Genomic DNA, 18,438 nt, shown 5'->3' on the forward strand with positions numbered 1-18,438 from the left:
TGATGGGGCTACCATCTTTGATTCGTACTGCTGTATCTCTACTGATAATGAAAAAGGTAAAACCGTTGAGCTTGTTTGAACACGCTGATCTCCGAAACCACCAGACGAACATTCATGAGGTTTTTCTAGGTAACTTGAGCGTTGCTTTATGGAAGGTATAGGCCTTATTCAATCAAAGTAGGACCACGAAAAATAAGAAAAAAATCGTGACTTAAAGTTTTATCTAAATTCGTCATGTTTGTCTATTTGTCTGTTGGAACACGCTAATCAGCAAAAGTAATAGACGAATTTTCATGAGATTTTCACTGGCAACTTGAGCGTGGCTTGGGCAACATATGGGACTCATTTAATCAAAATCGGAGCACGGAAAATATGTTGCAATGTATCGTTTGGGAGTCTCCTTTGCGTGGTAGTTCGGATGTCTACCTTCGTGACACGATCATCGCCAAGTAGTATACCGAAAAACCATCAGAAGGAGCTGTCAGTTTCATAGTGTACCAAAGAACCAACTGTTAGCTTTCTACTTCAGTGACAGGTGTTTTTTCTGGAGTTTGCGTCAGTGACAGTATTAAACGCCGCATTCTTTCCGAATACAAACAAACACTGAATTTAACTGGCTAGGATGTACGGAAGGAGATGGTATGACAAGGTCATTCTTTAACGTCCGCTGTGAACTACGGGTGAAAAGCTAATCATGCATAATGAGGAAATTGATTGCGAGATTTGAATAAATCATCGTAGCATACAGGCGTGAAAATGATTCTGACTTCACTATGCCATCTTGTCAGTTTTAATTATCTGTGAACATATGATTAGAGAGGAATAAATGTCTCACTTGACATGCATGGTGAAACTTAAATTTAAATTTACATCTACGTGTTCTGATTTATAGCTGAGAATAATCTGGGTTTCAACTTCTGTTAACAAGTTTTGGCATGGTATACTACCACTTTATGCGAGGCTCCAGAATCTAACTTCGATGACGATTTCTTATACAACTAGTTTCGACAAATTATTCCGATCATTAACTCTCTATTTGGTGCGCCTTGCAGGTCACACGGCTATTTACCAGGCATCGAATTTGACTATAAAAAACTATTCCGGAAGAATTACCTGAGGTGACCTATAATAACTAAATTAATCAAAACGCAAGGAAAATACTGTTAGATGAATAAGCTATTTTCATCTGTGCAATTGTTTTCTGTTGAAATTAACATTTTATTTCACTGCAGATTTACTAATTTCAACTACTTTGTTACATCAAGCAACCTGGTTTTAAATAAGAAAAAAGTTATTCTCAACTCCAACCACGGAGCTACTTATAAAATAAGCGCCATATCTACTTAAATCACCAAAATTTCTTTATAGGCTTCCATTTGTGATCATATCATGATCCACGCATTAGTGCGGAAGTTATAGTTGTAATGATGTTTCTAATAAGAATATAACAATTGTTTTTAAATACCTAAGGGAGAAATTAGCTAATTATCAATGAAATAAAGACGTGTTTACGCAAATAAGAAAGCCTCACAAGGGAAATCACTTTTTTCTGTCATTCACTGTGGCCGTGGATCTATAAAAATTGGTTCATTAACTTTAATATAAATGTTTCATGCAGATGTGAAGACATAAAAAGATGGTCTAGTTAGAAAAAGAAAATCAATGTCACCGCTGAAGACATTCTTTATCAGTTTCAAGTATTATCTGCACAGTGAGATTTGAGGCGAAATATGAATAGCGTTAAAGCGGAGTTCGTGTGTTGTAGTCGAAATAGTTGTATCGCATCTTTCGTTGCTTACATCATTATTCATGGTACACTTCGTGAACACGCTGAAACCTCAGCAGTGACGTACATCGAGGAGTGGCATGACTGCAACCGTGGTGCAATCATATTGGAACTAGTGACGCATTATAAAACGAGATATAAGTTTTGTGTGCACAGTCTGATGAAGACACTTTAAACTGACGTTGCAGGTGCATATATACTTGTAACGAAGAAGTTTAGTAAACGAGGATGTTTCTTTCACAAGGATTTCATGCTTCAGCTTACCGACGGTTGCAGCCTTTGAAAAATGAAGACTTTTTGTCTGTACAATTTAGATGAAAGTTCAGAGCAGCTGAGTTTGTTATAAGAAATACTCACTGGGAAAAAGAGTTTTTCCGCGTTACAGATCAGATAATTGTTTTACTGTGAAAGCATTTTTAAAATATATTTCCACAAATGTTGTATAGTATGCCTATTCTACTTCTGTCCAGACTTGTTCAAAAATTATTAGTACTATCTACAGTAACAGTATATTCAGTCTTATGTCTCGCCAGGACATTCATGTATCTAAAGCTACAAGTTGTGTACTCCCTCACCCCATGGCACAGTGAATAATTGCGGTACAAAAAATGAAGCGGAAGATTTTAGTTTCAACATTTTTGCTAAGCTGAGCTCCGTTATTCAAAATTACACGTTAATTGGCGGCTTTACGAACTGATCACGGTTGGATGCTTCATTTCGCTTTTCATCGGATGATTATTGATTCAGTATTGCGTATCGCCGCTACAGCTGCATGCATCCATCCGTCTAGACAGAAATTCCACACAGCTCATGTACATGGAACTTGTCATAAACAAAATTAAAATCACAAAAATGGAAACAAGATGATAAACCCGCAAAAAGAGGTCATAATGGTAGATTAAAGCAAGTGAGGTGGTAGGTACTATTCCATTCTTCCAATCGAAAAGCAAAAGTGAGTGCCAGATTTGGGAGCTGTATGCCACTGACGAATTTGTAGAGGCTAGAACAAAGCAATGTGCGAGGATGTGCTGGAAAGCTATGCCTAGGAATTTTTTACGATAAAACTCTTAAAGTTCTTTTTTAGAAAATAAAACAAACGTTATTAACAATGTACAAATTCATTCTTCGCGTCTACATATTTCCAACCCTTTGCCACTAGAGGTTTCCGAATTGTAGAGTGTAACATGGCGCTGAATAACGTAACTGTGTCGCTACGTAAGGAACAGCGTGCTGTAATCGAGTTTCCAATTCGAAGAGTTCGTCCTGCTTCGGTATGACAACGCCAGACCACACACGAGCGGAGCGACATTTTCAACAATTTGATGCCTTCGGTTCACTGTCGTCCATCACCTCCATACTGCCCTGACTTTGTCTCATTCGATTTTCTTTGCTTCCAGAAGTCCTTCGAGGACTTTACTTTGATAGTGACGAAGCGGTACAGGCAGAGGTTTGGTTGTGGCTCCATCAACAGAATCAAACATTTTACACTGACGGTATAAACAAACTGATCTCTAGTTGGGAGAAATGTGTTCGTTGCCAGGGTGAATATGTTGAGAAATAAATAAGTACATACTAAGTATAAATATGAAGAATGTTGATAACGTTTGTTTGATTTTAAAGCTTTAATAGTTTTGACATAGAAAATCCCAAAGCATTACTTTCCACTAGGTCCTCGTACGAAGAATTACGAATATGTGATACGTACCGGGTGATCAAAAAGTCAGTATAAATTTGAAAACTGAATAAATCACGGAATAATGTAGATAGAGAGGTACAAATTGACACACACGCTTGGAATGACATGGGGTTTTATTAGAACCAAAAAATACAAAAGTTCAAAAAATGTCCGACAGATGGCGCTTCATCTGATCAGAATAGCAATAATTAGCATAACAAAGTAAGACGATGCAAAGATGATGTTCTTTACAGTAAATGCTCAATATGTCCACCATCATTCCTCAACAATAGCTGTAGTAAAGGAATAATGTTGTGAATAGCGCTGTAAAGCTTGTCTGGAGTTATGGTGAGGCATTGGCGTCAGATGTTGTCTTTCAGCATCCCTAGAGATGTCGGTCGATCACATTAACATGCGACTTCAGGTAGCCCCAAATCCAATAATCGCACGGAGTGAGGTCTGGGGACTTGTGAGACCAAGCATGACGAATGTGGTGGCTGAGCACACGATCATCACCAAACGACTTGCGCAAGAGATCTTTCAAGCGTCTAGCAATACTTTTTTTTATTTTAATAAAACCCCATGTCATTCCAAGCATGTGTGTCAATTTTTACCCTTCTATCTACATTATTCCGTGGTTTATTAAGTTTTCAAATTTATACTGACTTTTTGATCACCCGGTGTAACATTGCAGCTGTTAAATCTAATGTCAGCGTCCTTTTTGTTTCCGTTTTCTAAAAATCATAAAAATAGAAATATGCAATAAAATGCTCATTGATGTACAATTACACATCTTTGCTCACCCATGTTGTCCTTCTCTGTAAAATCTGGAACTCAGTGGAAGTATCATTTCTGTACAAGATTCAACCTCCGACCGGTAGCTACTCTATCAGTTACATGGGGCCTAGCTGGGAGTCGGTGCTACAGACTGATTCTAATAAAACACGTCCCAGACGTGTATCTGCCGTAGTTTTCCAGCACATCCAGAGAATCAAAGATTATTACACAAGTACATTTGTTTACTTTCCATTAAGAATGTAGAAACTTTCATGTCATTATTGGCAACCGTTATTGAGTTCTTAGCCCGGTGGAGACATTTTTGAACATTTATTGTGAATGTATTGTGAAATTGTATGTGCACTGTACAACTTCCTTAACACTGAGCTTTGTTTTTTACGGTTCAACATGAATTCAAGTGTGCTATGGTATTAATAAATGCAAATTATCTGATACATTCACACATTTTCAGTTAACGTTATTACCATCATTTTTCCAAAATTAAATTCTCTACAATATCTGTTGAAAACTCTGTGCGACTGTTTGCAATTTAAAAAACAAATTGGACCAAGTAATTAATAAATTAAAATTTTTTCGAAATTACTTCTTTGCTCCTTTGTATGTTCTGGAAAACTACTGGAGATACGGGTCTGGGAAACGTTTTATTAGATTAACCAGATCAATAACAACAAAAATGAAAATTGTGCTTTACTTTAGCCTCGTACAGTTTTGCGATGGCTTCATATTAGTGAGGTTGCTAAATTTCAGCCAAAATGTTTTATTAGCCGTAACTCCGTTACTAAACATTTGCGGACCTATGTTTATATGAAATTCTTTCTTTAGTTTTACTTGTAGAATAACTATTTAAGGTATTTGCATATCTTGCTAATCACCCTATATAAAGAATAAGAGCGGTCCTATCACACTTCCCTGCAGCACTCCTGACGATTACGTATATTGCATTATACGTCTTCGAGCCATATGCATATCTGTGATCCTAATCCGCATACTTTGACCTTTGTGAACAGTTCCTTTCGTTTAGGGTCGGTAGCTCAGGACTTATAATCTCCAACAGTAACGGATATTGCACAAACGAAGTTGCTAGTAAATCCATGTTGATTAGCTAACTCTATCATGCAAAATCACGACACTGTCTTTTGTGGACTCATTATTTGACTCTCTCATGTACTGTCAGCCAAAGATAACCAGTTTCATATCTTAGAAAGTTTGTAGATATATCAGAAATGTAAGATAATAACTGAAACATATATTTTAAAAAACATATAAGATTTGCCTTTCACAGATGAGGAAGATACAAAAACAGCTCTCGTACGTACCTGAAAATGGAAAGTCAAGATTAATTAACTTATACTGAACTTTGACTCCAGTAGATTTAGCAAGGAAAGTTGAAATGTCTGCATCTACATTTAGATTTGTAATCTGTAAACGACATTAAGTGCATGGCAGACGTTCCCATAGTACCTCTCACGAGGTATGAGGGCTTATTCCCGTTTCATAGGTGTGTCGAGCACTAGAAGAGTGTTTGCTTAAGGAGACCTGGCCATCATGGCGGTCAGCTTTTACTAGTGTTTTGAAATTTAAGAACCGAAAAACTTTAATAGGTTTTTGAATGAAACTTTAACCGAATAATTAGTGTATTGTGATCTCTATTTGACAAAAATTCGAAAACTGTGGAGTTAATGGTGGAGTGAATACTGATATTCATCTTATGTACAGAATTACATGTAATTTTCATTTTAGGTACACGACGCATAAAGTACGTATTTTTAGAATCAGGAAGAACCCCATAATTTTACTGAATGAAAAAATTCCACTTTTATGGCCCTCATGACGTCCAGGTCTGCTTAAACTCCTACGTGCGCGCTGCAGTCAATCTCGGTTTGTAGTTGGCCTATATTCGTAAATCCCTTACTTAATGCCTGTTCTTGAAATTTTGAAAGTAGGCTTCTGAAACGGTAGCTGGTGTCTGTCGGATTCTGGTGTTCACTTGATTTTGCCTAAATGTATGGAATACTTATACGTAATGCACATCCATAGGAGGCCAGTATGTGTTTACTGTATATAAAATCTCACATGCTTATGTGTTTCAGATAGATCGTATAATAACTTCTATGACTTTTTTTGCACTTGGTTCAAATGGTTCAAATGGGTCTGAGCACTATGGGACTCAACATCTGAGGTCATCAGTCCCCTAGAACTTAGAACTACTTAAACCTAACTAACCTAAGAACATCACACACATCCATGCCCGGGGCAGGTTTGGAACCTGCGACCGTAGCGATCGCGTGGTTTCAGACTGAAGCGCCTAGAACCTCTCGGCCACACCAGCTGGCTTGCACTTGGTATAAAAGTCATAGAACGAAGTGTCAGTGTATCAGTCGCAGTAAAATATATGTCCTGCTTAGGCCCGTACATCACAGTAAGTGGATATAGGATAAACACATACGCCACCGAAAAAATTCCGATATCTTTTGAGTATTGTGGTATCAGGGACCCGTAGTTTGCAGTTCCTCGTAATGTAATTGTCAATAATTTGGTTTGTTACCTGAATCCCCACAGTCTGTATAAACGAAAGGACTGATTGACTTACTGATTGTCTCATCATATCGCCCGGTCCAAACAGCTAAGGATAGAAACATGAAACTGCAGGCATCTTTTAAGAATGGGTTTTTCGAAATGCCACTAATTGATGATGGGGGGGGGGGTGAGGGTAAATTAGGGGGTAAAAGACGTTTTGAAAGTATTCCATTATGAAAGCATATTTAAAGCCCAATCAAATATTTTTATTTCGCTTTTTGCGTTTCAGTATTTTTGGAAATTCAACCCAACCCCTAAGCGGATGAAAAAGTGCCTGACTAATTCATTGACTTATCATCGTCCAGCCGAAATTGCTAAGGACAGAAACTTGAAATTTCGAAAGGTTGTTAGTTTTATACCGTAGGCATCATTTAGTAAGGTATTGTTGGAAATTTCAACTGCAAGGGGGTGAAGCAGGGGATGAAAGGTTTTATGAAAATATGTTGCTGTTAAGACAATTTTGATGCTATAACTGCGAAAATAGGTATTTGATGTGTCGGTCAGAAATTAAAAAAAAATTTGCTTCAGAATTTCTGGGAATTCACTAAGGAGGAGGTAAGGTAGTGGGTCAAGTTTTTTGAAAGACATGTCATTATCAAAAAATTACCAAAGAATTTTGAAAACTAAATCTATGAGAAGTGGTATTTCACATCTCTTTGGTATTTCACTTCTCATATGAAAATAAAAGAATACAGGTTTCAGTCTTTCTGGAAATTCAACCGCAACCCTTAGGGGATGAAAGTTTTCATGTAAATATTTCATTAGGAAAACATTTTTGAAACTAAATCTCTAAAAATTTATATTTGGCTTATTGGTTAGAAACAAAAAATATGTGTTTCAGTATTTTTTGGAGGTTCGACACCTGGGGATTGGGGGTATATATCGAATGAAAATTATTATTAAAATATTTCCTTTAAATTTTTTTTAGATTTAAATATATGATAAATTGTAATTTGACTTCTAAAGATATAAACAAAGACATCCGACTCCAGCTACCATAATCGCTTTTTGGTCAGAAGTACATTCGGAAAAGACCATGCTTCTGTGGATTTAATTTGAGTGAAAAGTTTAGAAAATGTTGCAGTTTGAGAACAACATAAAAATTCGATTAAAACAAATCTGTGTAGACCGTATAATTTACGCGAGATAAGCAAGTAGGGAATAAGCCCGCAATATGCAATCATAAAAAGTACAACACAGAACGCAGAATAATGCACCAACACTCAGATAGAACTTACGGTGATGTAGTTGTCGTCGCTGAGGGAACAGCTCGGTCTAGCGTTGTGGGGCCAGTCTTCCATTACATTCAGGGAACCTATGCAGGAGGTGCTAAATCTTCATTAGTAAACCTACCCGTACAGCTGTGTGGCGCTGTTAACGTGCAACTGACACTGCTGGGAAAGCAAACTCAAGGCAGGACCGAATGGTACTGAATTCCTGATTGAGGGTGAAGCGAAAAATAGTCATTGCTGTTGTAAACAGCAGGATCCATGTGTGAATGGAGGATGTTTGTCTCCAAACAAGACACAAATCCCATACCGCCGACGTTTTCACTATTGAGCAGATATTTTCACTGCAATACAGATATAGCGATAGATGGGGATAAGAAGTCAAAGGAAATGCAATCACTCTGTAACGATCCACGGACACTACGGCTCACTTACACCACAATACTCAGAAAACTTCCATCAGATACTTTTTTGGAGGACTTTATTTGCCAAAATTCATAATGATCGCCGACTCATAAGGGAAGTTTGTTCATTTATTAATAACTCTAATTTCAAGTTTTATATGCATTGATTCCAGTTATAGTGCATAAATTCTTCAAGCGAAAACATATTTTTCGTTCCTTCTGTACAATGTTTCATCAGGTCTTCGTCTAGTATTGGTAACCCATTCATAAGTTGTCCCAGTTTCATTGGCATCTAGACCTGTCTCCTCTCATGCAAAATTATTTCTTAAATGAACTACATTAGTGAGTGTCGTCTTCCGAACTAGTTTTACGATTTCTCGAAGATCTATTTACAGTCAGAATCCGTCTCCCAGCTTCAAAGTCAGTCAGGAACAATTAGAAGAAGGAGATTAAACCAGCTCCCTCAATTCATCTCTCTCAGCTGCACAGATAAATTCATCAGTCAGTATTCAAATCTTTTGGATAGATTGATAATGCTACCAACAATTTGTTTTCAAAGACATCAAGAGTGGCACCAGCTGAAAACTATAAATGAGTCTCCATAGTGCCAGGTTTGACTGCCATAGCCGTTTGTAACCAGTGAAGCAACAGTATGAAAATCCAACTTTCACATGCATCAGTCTTTTAGGTACGAGGAATTTAAATTTTCATACGTTTACTTGAAGTCTGTGGATTTTTTTAATAACGGGTTGTAATGGTACTTGAATTACGTAACCATTACGGAACTTCACCTCAACCTCTCGATACCAGCAATATTCTACTGTGTTTCTGTAAAATAGTTAACATATTTCTGTGACAACATTCAGATTTGATTTCATTAATGTAGAGATACTTTGATACATCGATATGTTTACATTGCAATGATATTATTCTTATGTGTATTCTTTCTTTTGTCACTATGATCTATGACGTATTTGTAGCTCTGATTTTTGGGGCGTACGTGCTTATTAGAGAGTCAAGTCTTGGTCATCATGTTGAAAAGACGCAAATTGTAGTCACTTTATGAAATGTGAACTTGAACAGTGAGGAAGATATTTTCAGATATGTTTTATATTGTGAAGTGATGTTGCAACAAAAGTAATAAAAAAGAAGTGTAACTTAAATTCGGAGTGCTGATTACTTTTTTACATCACCATTGTCTTAACTTGCAAAAGTTTAATCTTCAGGAATGTTTTATGAAACACATCTATAAAACTTTTGAATATCGCAGAATAACACCTAGGCCTCTTTGCATCCAAGCTTGGAATCATCACTACCTTGATTTTTGACGATTCAGCAATGAGTTCACAACGAGACCAGCATGGGAAACACTAAAAGATGAGTGTCTAGTTTATCCAGTATTTCACGAAATGACTTTATTAACCGTGGTCTAATGACACCTGCCACATAATATAACTTTGTTGTTGCTCGAAAATGCAATATTTAGCAGCGTGAGCAACACTACAATCATAATTAATTTTTGATCTTTGTTGTGGTAGGGTTGTTGGAAGGTACAGTAATGAACAATTTCGTCAAAATCCGAAACTTCAACATGTTTTGAGAAAAGTGTGTTTTCAAGTAACTATTTCGTATAGAAGTACTGTTTTCGAAGTTCAAGGCTGCGGGATTTATGAAACTCACCTCCCACATAGTTTATGGGATCATAGAGGAAATTTTTACCTTTAATTAAACTGAGTAAACAAGCTACATAAAATGTATTCTGGATCACGAAGAACTGTTACTTACTATTTTCTGCGTGTCTGTGGAAACAATAGAAATCAAACATGTCATTTCCAGATTATCAGAAAGAATTCGTAGTCATTCCCAACACATCACAACAATCTTAAACAATTACAAAGTCTATTTGATACAATTAGAAGCTTACAGTTAATCTGATTTCAATAGTAAGACCAAGTGCTCCCCGTTTAGTATATTGTCCTCGGTTCACACAGGCTGCCGCCTGAACAGATGACGGCAATTTGCATTTAGGGGTATGAAACCACAACCGATCGTGATCCTATGGTCGGAGCCAAGCGGAGGGCTTAAACAGAGACTCAGGCGATTATGTGACGATATCGGATGCCGATTTCTCTTACTCAGATATCGGGTGGAAAACCTTAGGACTAAGGGGGGAGGTGTGTGAGGGAAGGTTTGGAGATGGGAAAGTGGTCTACACTCAGGAAGTTGCTATTACAATACCAGTGGAGTACGTACGGCGTGCACCTTGTGGGTTTTCTAGGATAGAGAAATCGCTCCACAGGCCGTGTAAGATACGTGCTGATTTCAGATGGGGAAGGATATCAACCTTATTAACTGAATAAAGTAGTATTCCTCATAACAGATCGGATAAAGAAAATGGTAATACAATATTAAGTAGCTGCAGGTCAGTCTTCCAATGGGCCACAGAACTAGTATTGTATTAAGAACAGAAAGATGGTTGGAAGAGGCAGTGAATAGCTACAAAATTTTAAATTCTGGTTGGTTGGACGCCGTGGTGAAGGAGTGTTTATAGCCGCCAATATAACAAGAATATCGAGTACAGCTACTACAGCTATTGATGGTGGAATACGTAGGGCGAAGGTAAGTTTTAAAGGCAATAAAAATAATGATTTGACACTTTTGTGGGGCACATTGCTTTGGAGCCATAATGGAATGTTTCAGGGAAATGCTGTTTTGTCGAAAATTGGCGTGGAAAGAGAAAACCTGGAGAAAGCCGCGCGTAAACTTTCTGCTCACACTATAGAAGAACGAGGAAGAGATTTCAGTTTACCAGCTACAGAGTGAGTGATTGTAGTGATTAAGGAGGATGATAGAGACAAGGACTCGTGTGGCAAATTCTTCAGCGCCTTGTCCTAATATTACCTTGAGCAGCTGAACAGTGAGCCAACTTGTGAGAGTGATGTCTTAGGTCTCCTCGTTACAGTAATGCCACAAATGTTTCATTCAGTTAATGTTGAGCAGTGAATCATTTACCCAACACTACTGAAAACAACCGTGCCATTTACTCCATAGCTTATATCGGCAAAGCTGTTGGCTCTCAATGTCCTGTTCATTATATATGCCAAACTGGACGTAGTTTTAATGTTCTATAAAAAAAGAAAATTTAGCGACTGTTTCCGATACAATACATCTGACAGATCAGAAACAGTACAAACAATAACGTAAAATACTGCATAAATAACAGAATGACAATAAGATGGGTCTGTACGAAGAACATGAGATTTGTATACAAAACAAGGAGGTTATTATTAAATGAAAAAAAACAGAATCCAGCTTAATGAATACCAGCAAGCTGTAAACAAAGGTTACGTAGCCCACTTTAATTTTTAATTTTCATGAAATAATGATTGTTAGCAGAATAAGTACATGATGCAATAATATCAACTTTCCATGCCAGAAATCCAATTTATAGAGTTCTGTCACTTTTTTTTAAGTTACAGTAATTAGTTTCATATTTTTGTAGTAATATGAAAACTAAAGGATTTGTAACGTTGATACATCACATTAGATTTGAAGCAGCTCTTGCTATATTACCATACCCTTTGTGAAAAATAACATCTTTGAACTGTAAAATTTATAAATATTGTGATACTGATGTGTGTAGTGACAAACACTACGGCAGCATACAGCAATTAAATTCGCTCAGATATACTTTAAGTACAGATTTTATATACACTAAATACAGAAAAGTACATACATCCTTTCATTGCTGTATATAACACTGTCTCTTCACCAGTGCAAGATGACGTAACTTCCCTGACAGCGGTGTCTGCCAAAGAGAAAACACATGTGTATGTCACAAGGAAAGTCAGCTACATAAAAGTACAGTAATCCAACTGATAATGACGGCATGACCATCGAAACGCGTGGTGGCACTAAAATAAAAATAAAAGTCACTGAAGTCGAATACAAATAACTGTTTCATCATAAGGTCGTTGTAACATAGCGAACTACGTGTGACAGTAGCAAAATATTTCTGCTTAGTTAGTGCGACATGAAACATATTACAGACTACCTAGAAACCAATCAAATATTCATTTCTCAAACAGAAAATGTAGAGTATAAAAGGACAAAACTCAAGAGTATCGTACAATACGCTTAGAAAGCCTAGTTGTCAAACAATAACTGAAGGAAGCTCAGAAGAGTGTAAAACAGCTATAAGAGGAGGCCCCTGGAATCTTTGTGTGAAATGTCTTCTACCTGTGTGACACAATATCTTACGACTTTTTCAAATTACACGTAAGTTTAAGAGCCAAAGCCATCGTTCCAGTCACTCAGCGACCACACGGCTACGGAAGCAGATTGTGAGCGAGAGAAGTCAGAAATACTACATTCCGGTTTCCGAAACTATATCAGTGACGAAAACGGTAGTACGATTCTTGCTTTCAGTTGACGCACAAATGCCATACTGACCAATAAGTGATCTTAGTTACAATAAAACTCTTCTAAGTTTGTGCATGCGTCTTATGTAATACATTTACCAACATTCCCTGGCCAATGAAGGCTACATTCCGGTAGGCGACCTGAGAACAGAACATCAGCTAAAATCGCTCAAACGGGGGAGGACAACTGGACCTGCTGGTATGCTTAGAAGATTGTATGCAGGGCTTACGAAAGAACTGTCACCTGTTCTGTCAGATCCTTGCAAGAGCATAGCGATGCTGCTAATTTCAAAAATGTGTAGATCATTCTCGTTTTCGAGAAGGTTTGTCGAAGAGAAGAACACGTCTGTGGACCTGTACCATTAGAGTCACACAGCTGCAGAATTTTGGATTACGTTTTGTGCACTAGTGTTACGACGTTTCTGAAGATCGAAAATCTCCTCAGTAGGAATCGTCATGAGTTACACAAGCAGCGATCGTATGAAACCGAGCTCGTTCTATTCGTCCAGAGACCCAAAAGGTAGCAGTGACACCAAGGTTTACACTTCGTTCCTTGACTTCCAGAAATTCTGTACTGTTCGACGCTTTCGTCAAATGAACGGAATACAAGTTTATGGAATATCTGACCACCTTCGTGATTGAAATGGAGTGTTAATAGAACAACACACTATGTCCTTCTTAACGGAGAGAAATCCTTAAATGTAAAAGTACCTTCGGGTGTACCATGAGAGAATGATAGAGAGCCATTACTATTCACTATAGATTTAGCGAATAACGATGTTCCCGGATGACGGATATGTATATAGACTATGTGCAGCACTAGGAAAGTGTGGTGAAATGCGCTTGGTGCAGGAAACGGAAGCTGACTCAGCATAAACAGCTATAACATATTGCGCTTAAATATATGTGCATATCATTACACGATTGTTAAGCAACCTATGGAAACAAATTTCTGTGAGAGCGCGTACGGAACAATTTAAAGATGAACGACTGCATGAAAGCAATCGCAAGTACGACCAGTGCTAGAATGAGATTCGCTGGAAGAACTCTCAGCAAATGTGGTCAAGCCATGTCGCAGAAGGCTTAAAAATTCATATTCGACCCGTACTTGAGATGACTCACTACACTTACCGGATAGGACTGGTAGATGAAACAGGGAAGATCCAAGGAAGAGCTTCACGTTTCATCACAGTTTTCTTAGTAAGAGAGGAAACATCGCGGAAATACTCGTTCAACTTCAGTGTCTGATGCTATAGGAGAGGTGTTGTGTGCATCGCAATGAGGTTTTCTGTCAAAATTCAGATTCGTACGTTTCTAGAAGAGTCATCTGATATTTTGCTGCCTCATATATATACCTCGTGAAAGAAACCATAAAAGCAGTATTAGATAAGTTAGAGATCACATGGAGCCTTACCCACAATTGTTCTTCCCGTGCAACCCTCGCGACTTTAACAGGAAAGACGGAGGCGACATCGACACACAAAGTGGTCTCCGCCACACGACTTAAGATGACATACACAGTACCGATGCAATTTAGTAAGTGCAGGTATGAATTTTAAAAGTTCACGGCAGTGGCAGTGGACGCGCAGGAGGCTACGGAGGTGTGATAAAGGTCTTGACCGACGTTTTACACAAAAGGAAGTAGGCTGATATTAGTAAATAAATTCAATTACCTTTGGTAGCATTCAAAGTTCACACGCGTCCGTAATCATTCCTTAGCTTGAGGCATCATAATAAGTACTACGCCTTGTTTCATTTGAAAACTGGCAAACATAGTCCGAAATGTCTTTCTGTACGATTTGAGATAAAATTCACTGCCCTAGTGATGGGGTAACAGTGCGTAACGTCAAATACTAATAAAATAAGGGAGCTAGTACTGAGAAGTTTACTTAATTGTGTTATCAGTGAACATCATCTCCTGTGAATGAGATCATTCAGTTAGTTGAATATGTGTTTTTTACCAGAAATTTTATTTTAGGAAAGAAACTAAAAACCGAGATAGGAAAATACAACACCTTTATTGGCTTTGGATTTCTTAAAAATCGCGTTTCCTTTTGGTTTTCTGCGTTCACATAATTCAATGAAATGAGTTCCTGTCGAAATAATTTCATTCCTGGGTAATTGTTTGCAAATTCCTGTCAATGAACAGCGCGCGTGTATAGAGAGTGAGAGTGAGAGAGAGAGAGAGAGAGAGAGAGAGAGAGAGAGAGAGAGATAGTCTACAATTTTAAATGAAATGTGAAGAGTAAGAAGTAAAACTGAAATAACAGAAGAAAAAACGTCTCTAATACTTTTATTTCATCGTAGATCGCTGTGAACTGGCACATAATTGAAACTGGAATTTTCGATAAAACGGTTAATACAACGAAGTCGAGTAAATTAAAAGATAAAAAAAGTTGTGACTTAGCTGGCCCAGTGAACTGCGCTCCGGCTGAACAGTTCAACAGTTCACCAATCTCTTGCAGGCGTCGGTGTCTGCAGCTACACTCGATGTCAAAGACGGGTCCTACGGGACGGAAAATTTAATACTGCCGCGCTGAATAAATTATAAACGCGCCACGGAGGGGACAGAAGTGATCCCCTAGCTTGGTCTCTTTCCCTGTATTTTGCAGAAGCTTTATGTCAGTAGCGTGTTATGTAACAAAGGAATCAATGAGTTCATTGGACACACAAGATATCATTTAAAATTTATGTGTGGCCTCTTGTAAGCGATATAACTGGGTTACAAATATTAATCGTGACAAAAGCATTTTGTTACTAAATAAATTACACCGAATTAAGAACTGGGCGCGTATGACCCCAGTTGTTTTTGCACCCTAAAGCATAACGGAATTAAAAGATACCAAAACTCTGATAAGACGTACCTTCCCGCACATTTCTTTGGGAAGAATTCAACAAATACCACACCCATCCTTGACAAAGATTTCTCGCGATCGATTTTCAATATGAAAAGTACCGTACCTTTTCTTCTGATATGCTTATATAATCATTACTTTCATTGATCGTAAATCGGCAATCGTCAAACAAAATAAAAGGCATTACCTTGATATTTTCGTATTGGCAACCAATTGTGAGACGTCTACATCTACATCTACATTGATACTCCGCAAGCCAACCAACGGTGTGTGGCGGAGGGCACTTTACGTGCCACTGTCATTACCTCCCTTTCCTGTTCCAGTCGCGTACGGTTCGCGGGAAGAACGACTGTCTGAAAGCCTCCGTGCGCGCTCTAATCTCTCTAATTTTACATTCGTGATCTCCTCGGGAGGTATAAGTAGGGGGAAGCAATATATTCGATACCTCATCCAGAAACGCACCCTCTCGAAACCTGGCGAGCAAGCTACACCGCGATGCAGAGCGCCTCTCTTGCAGAGTCTGCCACTTGAGTTTATTAAACATCTCCGTAACGCTATCACGGTTACCAAATAACCCTGTGACGAAACGCGCCGCTCTTCTTTGGATCTTCTCTATCTCCTCCGACAGACCGATCTGGTACGGATCCCACACTGATGAGCAATACTCAAGTATAGGTCGAACGAGTGTTTTGTAAGCCACCTCCTTTGTTGATGGACTACATTTTCTAAGCACTCTCCCAATGAATCTCAACCTGGTACCCGCCTTACCAACAATTAATTTTATATGATCATTCCACTTCAAATCGTTCCGCACGCATACTCCCAGATATTTTACAGAAGTAACTGCAACCAGTGTTTGTTCCGCTATCATATAATCATACAATAAAGGATCCTTCTTTCTATGTATTCGCAATACATTACATTTGTCTATGTTAAGGGTCAGTTGCCACTCCCTGCACCAAGTGTCTATCCGCTGCAGATTTTCCTGCATTTCGCTACAATTTTCTAATGCTGCAACTTGGTTCAAATGGCTCTGAGCGCTATGGGACTTAACAGCTATGGTCATCAGTCCCCTAGAACTTAAACCTAACTAACCTAAGGACAGCACACAACACCCAGCCATCACGAGGCAGAGAAAATCCCTGACCCCGCCGGGAATCGAACCCGGGAACCCGGGCGTGGGAAGCGAGAACGCTACCGCACGACCACGAGATGCGGGCAATGCTGCAACTTCTCTGTATACTACAGCATCATCCGCGAAAAGCCGCATGGAACTTCCGACACTATCTACTAAGTCATTTATATATATTGTGAAAAGCAATGGTCCCATAACACTCCCCTGTGGCACGCCAGAGGTTACTTTAACGTCTGTAGACGTCTCTCCATTGATAACAACATGCTGTGTTCTGTTTGCTAAAAACTCTTCAATCCAGCCACACAGCTGGTCTGATATTCCGTAGGCTCTTACTTTGTTTATCAGGCGACAATGCGGAACTGTATCGAACGCCTTCCGGAAGTCAAGAAAAATAGCATCTACCTGGGAGCCTGTATCTAATATTTTCTGGGTCTCATGAACAAATAAGGCGAGTTGGGTCTCACACGATCGCTGTTTCCGGAATCCATGTTGATTCCTACATAGTAGATTCTGGGTTTCCAGAAATGACATGATACGCGAGCAAAAAACATGTTCTAAAATTCTACAAGAGATCGACGTAAGAGATATAGGTCTATAGTTTTGCGCATCTGCTCGACGACCCTTCTTGAAGACTGGGACTATCTGTGCTCTTTTCCAATCATTTGGAACCCTCCGTTCCTCTAGAGACTTGCGGTACACGGCTGTTAGAAGGGGGGCAAGTTCTTTCGCGTACTCTGTGTAGAATCGAATTGGTATCCCGTCAGGTCCAGTGGACTTTCCTCTATTGAGTGATTCCAGTTGCTTTTCTATTCCTTGGACACTTATTTCGATGTCAGCCATTCTTTCGTTTGTGCGAGGATTTAGAGAAGGAACTGCAGTGCAGTCTTCCTCTGTGAAACAGCTTTGGAAAAAGGTGTTTAGTATTTCAGATTTACGCGTGTCATCCTCTGTTTCAATGCCATCATCATCCCGTAGTGTCTGGATATGCTGTTTCGAGCCACTTACTGGTTTAACGTAAGACCAGAACTTCCTAGGATTTTCTGTCAAGTCGGTACATAGAATTTTACTTTCGAATTCACTGAACGCTTCACGCATAGCCCTCCTTACGCTAACTTTGACATCGTTTAGCTTCTGTTTGTCTGAGAGGTTTTGGCTGCGTTTAAACTTGGAGTGAAGCTCTCTTTGCTTTCGCAGTAGTTTCCTAACTTTGTTGTTGTACCACGGTGGGTTTTTCCTGTCCCTCACAGTTTTACTCGGCACGTACCTGTCTAAAACGCATTTTACGATTGCCTTAAACTTTTTCCATAAACACTCAACATTGTCAGTGTCGGAACAGAAATTTTCGTTTTGATCTGTTAGGTAGTCTGAAATCTGCCTTCTATTACTCTTTCTAAACAGATAAACCTTCCTCCCTTTTTTTATATTCCTATTAACTTCCATATTCAGGGATGCTGCAACGGCCTTATGATCACTGATTCCCTGTTCCCTGTTCCCTGTTCAAGATCACTACAGGTACATTTGAATTCAGCGAGACTTTCCTGAGCTGTTGAGAGTGACG

This window comes from Schistocerca serialis, chromosome 1 (assembly GCF_023864345.2).
Source record: "Schistocerca serialis cubense isolate TAMUIC-IGC-003099 chromosome 1, iqSchSeri2.2, whole genome shotgun sequence".
NCBI classification, from domain to species: Eukaryota; Metazoa; Arthropoda; class Insecta; order Orthoptera; family Acrididae; genus Schistocerca; species Schistocerca serialis.